We start from the raw sequence: 12,086 nt of genomic DNA on the forward strand, positions 1-12,086 counted from the left end.
AGAAATGTCTGGGGTTTAACCCAGCAGAGCAAGTGCAACTAACTGGGATAGTTGGTGTTTATTTAGCTATTCAGCAGCTGATCTCAGAGTAGTTGAGAAATCACCAGAAAGTCATGTGTAGCTAAATTCTGCAGGTGACACCACTTAAGACAATCTACCTGCCTATAGCCGGGGGAATGCTGGGAGATTGTGCTCAGTATTAAGATCACCTGCAGCAGTGGGCAGTTCTTGTTTTCATTTCTACAAGTGGATTGAAGGCCTGTCCTGCCACCAACACCGAAGTGTGGAGCAGACCCTGATTTCTGAGGTACTGTGCTGCAGTGGGGATGCCACAAGGTACAACAACTGTAAAGAGTACGATATTGGGGCCCTTTCTGAAGTTCGGTGGGGGAGACACAACTTTGGCGTATACAGTCTTGCAGCATTTCTTAGAATAGGTGGTTCTTTGGTGACAAATTAATAATGTGAAAGAGATTTTTGTCTGCTTCTATTGATGTCTCTGCTAAGAGCTTAAGTGCAGCCGGTGAAAGGAGCACAAGGGAGTTCTGGTCTGTGTGGAGTCTGCATTGGAGCATGGGTGACTGTAGACTTTAAAGTACCATTGTGTGAGGCTCCTGCAGATAAACAAAGTGTTCCTGGGATGTAACAGAATTGCACACTGCAGGTGTATTAGAATATGTGCATAATCTGCTTCAAATATAGCAATCCTGAGCCATGCTGCCTATCTGAGGAACGTGTTCCACTGTTCATGCACAAATCACGCAGAGAAATGGATTTTATGTGAACATAGGTCTGAGCTCCTCTTTCCCTACCCAGCAAAACCTTGTCTTCTGTAATGAAGATAATGTAATTGGATTCAGAGCAGCTGGAATTTGCTCTTGTTTTCACCAGCAGCTCCTTCTTTGACCTGGGACATGTTGTTCTCTACTCTGTTATTTCTCCATTGATAAGATGGCAACAGTGATGCTTCATTCCCTGCTTGTCTGCTTTAGATGGTGAGGTCTTAAGGTTATTTGTTACTCTGTGTTTGCTCTGCAGCATCATGCTGAGCACTGGGTCACTCAGACAAGGCTAGGGGATTTAGTGTCTACATGCTAGACACAAATAACAGCAGGTCCCCCTGATACCTGCTGGGAATTACTGCTGTCCTTTTAACTTGATTTTTAAAGGTTATAAAAGTGTAATTTGTAGGAGTATTCATGTGGGGGGTTGGTTTGCTCTTGAATTGAAAAAAAAAATCATTTAAAACCAGCTCAGCTATTTCTCAAGTGTTTCCTTGCTTTCTCTTCCTTTTTCCCCCTCCCTCCTTCTTGATAAATTCACCCCAGGCTAAATGAAAATGGATAATCTGAAACAAAAGGAGAATGTTTTTCACAAGTGAAAAGCAACAGTGTCATGGAAAACTTGGCCTTTAGACTGGTACATAAACATATATGTTATTTATATTATTATAAAACAGATATTTTGCTGTTGTGTGCATTTGTTGGTTCATAGCTATACCTACCATCTCTGCCCCCAGGATGACTGGCAGGAGCACAAAGCTTGTGCCATGATACACCTAGGCCAAAAGCTCCAGGGGAAACTGCATTCAGCTGCACTTGCATTTCCTGAGCTGTTACCACTGAGTTATTTTATCCTTGCATTGTGACAGGGTTGGTGCACATGGTCATGAGAGTTCTCTTGGTTATTTCTGGGGGTTTAGTTGTTTTGATGCAAGAAGCTGAGGAAAATGGTCAACCAACACAGAGATTTCTACTCACACAGCACTGAGAAGAATACACCTCTAGGTATCTTAGACTGGGCTGAAGGGAAGTTTCCCTGGGTCTGAGTGCAAAGATGTTAGCAGTACAATTTAACAACCTTCCTTTCTTTTTTCAAATACTAATTTTAGTTTTGATGGTGACAAGATTGTTCCTGAAGAGTGAAGTGATTTTAGCACACTGAAATCTGTTTTCTGATCATATATATTAGTATTCAAGTATCTCCTGCCTTGCAAGTTGAACTCTGAATCTGCATGTTCTTGCCTGTGTTCATGTGTGTTGGGCTCCAGTGATTATGTATTAAGCTGGTCTTGGGAGTTGTTGATTATAAACACACAGAGCATTTTTGACTTCAGACCTCAACACTGCAAAAGAAGTAAGGTGTGGAGAAAATCATTTGAGCAAAGACAGATTTTCCAGGTGAGACTTAATTATCTGTAAACAATACCAGGCAGTGTATCTCTGCTGAAGTATGCATCAAGTAGCAAAGGCTCAGCTGTGTTTGTGCAGTTGGTGATATTTAAACAGATACCATTTTTGCTAACTATAAAGGATGTATTGTTTTTGAAGCAAAGTCTGGAGCTCTCAATGAGAGACCAGGTCATGGCTCATTACAGTTTTTCTGTTGTCTTGTCTTAGAAGCTGATAGGTGTTAATTTGTAGTATTTAGGAATGAGGAAGGCTTAGCAGGGATGTTTCATATTTTCCATTCCTGTAATGTGAACAATGAGATTTATGATTTGCAATTTAGATGGCGGACTATGCCTGATCTCTGGCAATACTGTTCGTGTTCGAGCTGCACTAGATGTTAACCTTTTCACTTCAAGTACTCCAACATCATAATGCATAGCTATTTATTCTGTATGTGATATGGTCACTGTCTAAACTGGCTTGGCTGGGAGAAAATTACAGTTTGCAAACCTCAGAGAAATTACACTCCTGGTTTACTTTTCTCCTGCACCATGTGCACACAAATGCTGTGTATTTTCCATCTGTGCTGCTCTGCAGTAGAGTCACTAGCCAAAGAACAATACCCCCCTGAAACTGGTCCTGGATAGATGTTTCCCAACAGGTTCTCATCAGGGAACACGACATGTCATACTTCATAGAAAGTATTTTAGTTTTAAATCCATGACAAAACAATACATTAAAATCAAATACCCTGGTTGCTGCACCAAAATCACTCTAATTCCCTTCAGCAGGAGATGGATAGAGCCCATGATTTTTGTCACAGGATCATAAACTGACTAGCACTTTCCCGGTCTTTGGAGTCAAGCAAAGACTGTGTGGTGGGATTGTCCTGTCACAGTGTGGATAGATTAATTGTGGTGGCTTCATCTCCTTTTGTTATTCCCTTCAATATCTCTTTGTTTTGAGCATTTCTTTTATCTATTCCTTTCAGATGCCATTGTGTTGTCAAAAGTATCTTTTCATAAGACAGTGAGTCACCAAGCTCTTGCAGTGATTAAGTATTTTTGCTTTAAAAAGCCTTCAGCAGTGTCCCTCCAGCTCCTCACCATGCAGAGTAATCCAGCCCTTAATAAGGCAGGAGGTGCTCTAAACTATCAGATTTCTCTCTTTCTGCTCTGTTTTGGGTGATGTGTTTATGGAGAGTCCTCCAACCTGCTAACCTCCCCTGGGCTTCCTGTGCTGTTTCTAGTCTGCCAGACAATGTATCTCTTCTCTGGAGGGGGATCACTGATCTTTGATCAAGTAGCTTCAAACAGACCTGGGAGGCTTGAACAGGATCTGAAACTAGACTGATGCCCTGACATCTAAAAATGTAGTGGGTGAAATCCCAGACCTACCTAAAGTCAGTGAGAGTTTTGCCACTGACTTCAGCAAAGCCAGGTTTTCACCTGCTGTGTTTCCCAGCCTCCTGCCACCCAAGCACACAAGGTCAAACTTTGACCATGGTCACACCACACTGTGGTCTGGAAGCCATTTACTGAGTCTAGTGGAATTGCAACTCATTGTCAGTAATGAAGTTCAGCAGGAAATCTTGCCTGGATTTTCATGGGTTGGAACCAGCTCTTGGCTAATCAGCACAGACTGATTTGGAGGCCATGGGGGTCTTTCTTTACTTCTTGCAGAACACTCATCCTAGTGGGAATTTCTTGGGGGTCTTATTTCTAACAACTTCTTTTGAAGCTTGCGAGGTGCAGAGAGTAAGATTGTGGTCTTTGGGTTAAATTTTACCTCTTGCAGGTGTGTGCATGTGTTACAGCCCCTTTCTGCCCCCACATGTCTGTGTCTTCCCCCCCCCTTACCCTGTAGATAGGCTTCATCTAAAAATTGAATTCTGGTATTTAGATGCAGCTGTAAGTGAAGGCTCTGGCTTGGGAGAGGCTGTTGATCCTGCCTGCTCCATGAGCTGACTTTTTTTTCCTCGCCTCTTGGAGGTGTTCAAAATGTCCCATTTGTGGGGTCATTGTCTGGGTCTTCCTGTTGACTTCATTCCTAATATTGCAAATTCAGTTGAAAAAAAAATGTTACTTTGACCAAGAAACTAGAATTAAAGTAAACCAATAAAACCAGAAGAGTTCACTCAATTTCTGGGATGAGAGCCAGTTCTTAGCCACATGTTGTAACTGTATTATTTATGTTCTTATTTATTGACTACATTGGCACCTAGAGTTCTGCCTGAGGCCCTGTTGCAGTTCATGTGAGAGGCATACTAAGAGTGAGTTCTTTGCTGTGAAGACCATACAAGGCACAACAAACACACCAAAAAAATTATACTTCACATCTGGCTGTACAGAGTGGGAGCTGAAGCTTCTCTTTTGCAAGGTTCCACACAGAATTTCGAGAGCAGAGGAAACCCAGAGTGTCCTCCTGCATCCCAGGTGGGGGCTTTAAAGATGATTACAGCTGCAATGTTATTCTCCATTCTCTCTTCTCTTTCCATGAATAAATCTCTTTTCAGTTTTTCCTCTGTATCCTGCTCTCCATTGTCAGAAGCAGTGCCACCTCTGGCACCACAATTGAGAGGAGGATTAAGGGAAGGGCAACATCCCATTCCGCACTTCCCTTGCTTCAGTGGCTAAGGGAAAATGTTAGTATTGTATAAAAATAGTTTCTGGAGGTGAAGCTAATTTATTTCAGTCAGACTTCAAACACATTAGGGGGGGGAAAAATTAAACAAAAAAAAAGGATGGACGGTGGCTATTGTGGATTGCGGTTTGGAATCGTAATTCCTATCACTCCAGTACCTGTCATTTCCTTTCTCCCTTGAGGCCTTCAATCTCTCAGCTCAAACTAGTAAGGTATGAACTTGGGTTTCCCTTAATAGTGAAACACAATACAAAATTGGGAAGCTTCTTGAAAGGCTTATAAAGGAAGTGCACAAACATCTGGTTGACATTTAATCTAGAAATGTCAGGCCTCAGCATTTCCAGCCCAGGCTGACAGTTCCTTGGGTTGAACACCAAAACATACTTACTGAGAAAATATATGGAAGAGGTAGATCAGAGACCAAATATTAAACTGGGAAAAGGTTTAAAACACACACATTGCACTCTATCAGTAGAAACTCTTGTGCATTCTTGTTTGCAAGCAGCATGCTATTTAAAGGAAGGCTGTTTCCTGTGAAGAAATCTGGGCTTAGGCTTTTTGCTAAGGTGAGGATGACCTCCAGTAATCCTGTTGTCATTTGAATAAGTCTACCTGCCCTCTCTGATAATGCAAATATCTTCCTGAATGACTGAATTCAAACATTCAGTGTTTGACATATGGGAGTTTCAGTCTTGGCCCAGATCACTATTATAAAGAAACCAAAGGGTGAGTGTCCTGGTTCAGTGCCAAAAAGCTAGACAAGAAGATGGCAAGATGTCACAAGAAGTTGGTGTGTCTGCACTTGATATAGCCACAGCAGACCGAGCCTCTGGACATAAGCATGTTCCATGCAAACCTGTTGCTCTCATTCTTTGAGTCTCCATGTGCTGTCAGTTACCACTGAATAACAAAAAGACAACCTCTTTAAGACTAAGAAACCACAACCTTACACTCCTGAGTATGTCCAGTTTTCCACATGCTGGGTCTAATACATTACCAGGTATTTTGTTTTCATTCTGTATACTGATGATGTACAGGGACATTCAGAGAAAGTGCTTTTGGGTGAGGATTGGTAAGGGGTTTCTTCACTTGTGAATCCTTTGAGATGAACAGACTATAGGTAGAGAAGCTTTTAGAAGTACCACATACATATATTGTTGGACCATGTAGATAGACTTGCTTTCTCAGCCTTTTTTGTGGACTGCATCTGGAGTTTGCAAATATGCACCTTGACTGAAAAGCTGATGCAGCACAGTAATACTTTATGGTAACTCATGGGACATGAGGAAGGTGTCCTTCAGGACTTAGTCTTCTAGACCATACAGCACTTTATAAAACTATTTGCTTAAGTGTGTTTAGTGATATGAAGTGAATATTGTTAATGCTACTTACTGCAAGGATGTGGCCAAGCATTTTTAGATCTTTAAATCGGTGTGGAGCTGCAGAAGCACCACTGCTTATGTTGTGCTTGCTTGTGGCCTCAATAACCAGGGGCGATTTGCAATAGTTAGCAAAAAGGTAGAAGAATGACAATTTAGAGCTATATGAGCAAGGCTGGGACTAGATATGGCACTTAAGTCCACTTCTTTAAATGCACAGATAGGATTATTCCATGGAAGAGGCCCCATGTGTTTTCACGCTTGCATGTAAAATTTCCACCCCTTTTGCACCAATTAGGCTCCTGCTGTTTGACAACATGCACACGCACACAATCACCGCGTGCTGCGCAAAACCAATTGGGGGACGCTGCTTGTGTCTGGTGGAACGTATTTAATCATTTTCCCAAAGATATCCCCCAGATATGAATGGTAACAGGATGTTTATAACAGAGATAAGGCTGGGATGAAATCCTATCCCTCTCTGGGAGCTAATAAAAGCAAAGATTTGGAATTGAGTATCACTTTCTCTGAGCTGCACGCGAATGAGGAAATGGGGTCAGAAGGGCAAGCTGCAACATTGTAGGCACTTTATCTTAAACATAAACATTACTAGAGTGCATTCTGACCAAATTAACTCTCTCAGATCTGCGATGTTAGCATTCCTGTAGTACTTAAGCCTGCCAGCTTTACTGCTCTTCTGACTGAGGGTTGAACTCCAAGTTGGGGCTGACACTTGCAAACAAGGCTCAGAGTGAGGAGGGTCTCTTAAACCCTTCTGCAGTAACATGTCTCCCACAGAAATGCTAATGTCATTGGAAAAAAAAAAAAATAAAAGGGGAAAAAAAGGAGGGGTTGGGTGGAGTCAGAAATATGAGTCATGCTGCTTGATGCACAGCACTGTGAAAAACTGAGGAGTTTTTTGCATAAGCAGTAAAACCAGGAGTATTTGCATTGCTACTGCTCACTGCAAAGCACTTCAATCAGGGAGGCTGGGCATGAAATTCCAGGCCTCCTTCAAAACTCAAGTGAATCTTCTGATATCAGGATGGGTGGTTTAAAGCTGTGATGTCAAAAGCTTCCTAGAATCAGGACATAACTTTGGGGTGGCTGTAGGTCAGTTCAGCTAAGTCAAAATCACATCATATGATTCACATAATAGCTACTCACAGGTGCTCGAACCAAAAGCAAAACTTTTCTGTGCCAGGCAACATCTCAAAGTGTCATCACAAAACACAAAAAGGTGAGAAAGCACATGCTATCTCTGTATGTGCCATGAGGGATCTGTGGAGCTGATGCTATCTCCACCATGAAAACAGAAGAGTACAGGCCAACAAAGAGGAGGAATGTAGTATTAAAATTAGCACCTCCCAAAGATCAGACAAGTACTCGAGAGCTAAATTACTATATTGCTGTGGGGAGGGAGCAGGAGAGAGTAGAATGTGCTCCACACCTTTCAATGGAGTAGATGGCTACCTGCAATAGGTATGGACATCATCCAGGAGGGACGGGGAGAGGTCAGCTCCAGGGCTGCCTCCAGGCCTGGCTGCAGCTAGTTGAGTTTTGGAATCTGTTCCCTTTTTTTTTGCTCTCCAGATGTCCTGGGCAAGAAATTTTCTGCACCTTTTACAAAAACTGATTCATGTTGTCAAGCTGTCCTAAACACCTCCATGATAATGACCTCTTTGCAAGACTAAAACATTGTCCCAACTCTCTGCTGTTCCTGGTATCTGAGGGAGTCTTACAGCCAGAAGGTTGATAGGACTAGAATTGCCACTTGCAGGACAGCATGTGTGTGGTGAGGATGCCATGGAGACATGAGTGAGGAAACCTGGTGTCCCCCAAAAAACATGGCAGTTACCCTCAGTTCAGCACAGTGGCTCTCCCCAGAACCTGTCCTGGTTGTCAGAAGTAGGATATCAATTTGAAATTCTCTGTAAAATGTCCTTGTTTCCACAGAATGAGTTTTTGTGGTATTTTTGATGTTGCTATTTAGCTTCCAATCACCTGTGCTCTTGCAGCACTGAGAGCTGTGGTCATCCAGAGTTATGGGAGTTGCCTAGAGTCCCATAAGACTTACTCCCTGTTTTTAAGATACCAAATTTTTTTCCCAGCTCCTTCCAGAGAAACCTCTTGGGTTTGTAAACCACCTGGTTGGGTTTGTTTTTAACACAGTCACTAGAGCACTTATCGTAATTCCTTATCTATGGCAAAGAACAGTGTAAATACCTAGAGTAAAATCTCAGCTCTTCTGGGAACAGTTAGTCTCTTTTTAGTTCATGGTGGTTTATGTTGTAGATAGCATAGCTATCTGGTGAGGCTTTACACAGCTGTGGGTCAAAACAAGCCATCTCATTCTCAGCTGAGCTGAAGAAGCCTCTGGTAGAGCACTGATGTGCCTTTGCAAGGTGCTTTGGTGGGAACTGGGACAGTGATCACCTTGAAATCTGAACTCTGCAATGCTGTGAATTAGAGGGGAGTCTTTTCTCCAGGGTGACCTGCCAAGGGATTGTGCTGCCAGCTTACTCCTTTCCTCATTTTATTTCCTTGTGAACCAGCTTTTAGTTGGATCCCAGCCCTCCAGAAAGGGGAGAAGAGCAGAGGCTGTGATTTGCTAGAAATTGTAAATATGTGAGGTAAAATAGGAGTATGATAAAAAGAGCTGGAAGAAGTTCCTCAGGTAGCAAAAAGCCACATTGCTGCCTGGAGATGGTGCCTAGCACCCTGCAGGGTAGGAACAACATAAAACTATCAGTTTCCTTATGGTTTTCCCTCTGGGCTAGCATCAGGCACTCTGAAGCCAAGTCAGATAGGTCATTTCACACTGGCCTTTTTTCAAGAGCATAAGGAGTTTTAATGTTTTAAATCATGCAGTGAAACTACAAAGCTTCTTGGGCTTGTCATGAGCCGTGCAACAAAGCTGTTAGTATTCAGCAGGAATTGCAAACAGTGTGTTAATCCCCAGCACTCACAGAGATCTTGTTAGGTGAGATATGCTCCCTTTCCAACACGTTCCTTTCAGTTTTCTTTTCAAACCACAATCCAAACTCTCCTGTATTTTGTTTGAGATTTAAAACAGCCAGTGGTTCATTGATTTCACATAAAGGGCTTCTGTGCAGAGGATTGTACATCCGCTAAACTACTTAGGGCTGGTTGCCCCTTCGTGACCCAAAGCCCCTGGGAAAAGGCTATGGGTTTCCACTCCAGCTATTCTACAGGGGGAGTGAAGTGGTGCTGGTGCTCCCAACCACCAGAGGTTTGAGATCTCAATGGGTAACTAAGCAAGGCTACACAAATAGGAAGAGCCAGATAAGCTGGGGCAAAAGCCTCTACTCCTTTAGCTCCTGTAGGTGGAGCAGGGACCTGGACTTCCCAGCCTTGTAGAGGTGGCTACCTCCTACCAGGATTCCTCAGGCCATGGCATGTCAGGTGTGATCTGAGCTGAAATCCGATGTTCAAGGCAAACCTTGGCAACATAGTCTTGTGTTGCATCAGTCGTCTTCATTAAACTATCTAATATTTTGCAATCCCCCTTCCTTGAGGGAGGATTAAACCAGTCCAGAATAGCCTCCCAGTTTGCCTGGAAGCTGTGTGCAGGGTAAGACCCCCCTGCCCTTGTCTCTCTTTTTTCACTCTCCTCTGGGCTGCTCACTTTCACATTTGGATCTATGTGGCTTTGAAGTAGCACAGCACAGTCCTGCTGGGCTGCGGTCAGAAACACCTTCCCCTCTCCATACTTTAGAGGAGCTGTCAGAAGGCTGTTCTGGAGCTTGGCAGTGCTTTGGGGAAGAAGGCAAGCTCTGTGTCTGAAATAATCAGTACAGTGCCCTGATATATAATTCTGTCTGGTACTTCTATATTGAGATTTCTGTTCCTCATGGCTACATAGAAAGGTTTGAAAATAGAGCCCAACAGAACATAAATCTGCCCTACTTAAAAATTGCAACTGGCAAGCCAATCTCATCCTTCAGTGGCCAAGCAAGGGTTTTTGAATGCATCATTCCAGCAAAAATTAATACTTTGTTTTATCTTCACAAGTTAAATTTTCACACAGCACTGGCACAGAAAAGATGTAGCTCTAGCAGAGAAAACTGTTCTGCCATTAACAGCAGCATTAGTGATAACATGGGAACCGAGACCCACCTTCTCAGCGACAGCTTATCACTCCCTGGTAGCTCTTTTCCTGAATTACTTTCTGTTGTTTTGACTAGGGAGAAGTCATTAATATATACATATGCTGTACAGTTTTGTACCCATCCCTTCTCTTTGCCTAAATGCACATTTATTTGAAAGCTCAATGTGAATACTTTGAGCCAAAACCTGGACCTGTGCTCCTACTGAATGTACTGTAAACATTTCCCTTATACTCTCCAAGATGCCTTTTCTACCTGGCCTTTAGAGCAGGTAAACTTCCAAGACAGTATTGTAGTCAATGAAACTTTACATTGCAGGGCCTTTCTCACACTCCTTTCCTGTGGTCTTTTTTTCCTTTTGAAGTGGAAACTGTATTCTTTTTTTGAAGGAGATATATGCAGTCAGGAATGATGAAAATGAAGGTAACTGTCAAAAATGCTGCCAGAAGGGAGTTCCCCACATTAATTTCTGCTTACATTATTAAGACAAGTAAATGTTTTCATGGAATGTTTCCTTTCTTTCTGGAAACACTACTGATAAAAGATGTAATATTTGAGGCCCTTCTCCACAGCTGTTGGAAGCCCAAAATTTCTATTCCCTACACCACAAGAGATACAGATGCCAAGGAAAACCTTAGCCTGACTCTCACAATTAAATGTGATGGTATCACAGAGAGAAATAAGGAATCTACAAATCTTATTCTGAAAGTAATGGATTGACTTTTTCTTTTATTTCTTTTTTTTTTTTCCTGGATATTTTTAGGAGCCTGCCGTTGTTGTCACAGGGCTTAGGAAAAAGCCAAGCAGGGAGCTGATATAGTAGCTGAGAGGGGCTTTCTGTAGCTGTGACCCAAAATACTACTTTAAAACCACCCTGACAGGAACAAGCTATAGCTGCTGTGTCAAAGCAGAAAGCTGCTATTTTTATCTCTGAAATTTTAACCTGTTCTCTGGGAGTGGTTTCTTTCTGTGCTGCTTTCAGATGATCACTTTCAAGACTTTGGGGAATCTTCTTTCTTTTTTTTTTAATCATTGTAATTGTTTGGAGCCTCCTTGTTTGTCTCTCTCCTACCTAGATGAGAAACCCTGAAATGGAAAGCTGATTTGTGAACTTGTAGCATTTTAAACCTAGGAGGCTATTATGGCCACTTAATAGGTGGCCATGATGAGAGGATCAGCCTGCCTCTAGCTGTTGGTTTTCATGTTGTACACATGCAACTATGCTGACTTCAGCATTCCATCACTGAAACTCTGCCTGCTAAATATTAGCTAGATATTGTTGAAGGGGATCTGATGGGGCAGAGAATTTTAGTTCAGGATTAAAGTGCACTAACAGTGTGCATTTTAGATGAGGCTCTAAGTGCCCCATACCTGGTAATGGTGAATCTTTCCTACTGCTCTTCAAGTAGTGCTTGTTTTAAATGTGGACATTAAACTTGAGGTAGTTGAGAGGATATACAGAAGGAATCACTGAATTTTAGGGATTCAGAACTAGCTATATTTTTTCTCTAATGGTTAAATTACCCCAACTAGGAAGGAAAAATAAGCCGAATCTTATTAGACTTTTGGTTAATATCCACAATCTTCACTCTGCTTTTGGCCAGATGCAGTTACTAAATTGCTAAATGCAAACAACAAAGACCACCCTGAAGCCATTGCAAGTGGAAAAGGGAGAGGCCTGAGTTCAGACAGCAGCATTTGTTGCAGGCAGAAGAGCGTGTTTGAAAACTGGAAAGCTTTGCAAGGAATCTTCCCATATGTGT

At 42.3% G+C, this 12,086-nt stretch overlaps 1 long non-coding RNA gene across 1 annotated transcript in view; it reads left to right on the forward strand.

Moving 5' to 3' along the window:
• The first annotated feature begins 263 nt into the window (after positions 1-263).
• Positions 264-12,086, forward strand: part of LOC137448649 (uncharacterized) — a 62,481-nt gene continuing 50,658 nt past the window's right edge. Inside the window, exon 1 of the long non-coding RNA XR_010989173.1 lies at positions 264-307. This is a non-coding gene — a long non-coding RNA (uncharacterized lncRNA). The remainder of the gene's footprint in view (positions 308-12,086) is intronic.

The sequence above is a fragment of the Melanerpes formicivorus genome, unplaced genomic scaffold, assembly GCF_026170545.1.
Source record: "Melanerpes formicivorus ecotype bairdi unplaced genomic scaffold, bMelFor1.0.p_v2 SCAF_25, whole genome shotgun sequence".
NCBI classification, from domain to species: Eukaryota; Metazoa; Chordata; class Aves; order Piciformes; family Picidae; genus Melanerpes; species Melanerpes formicivorus.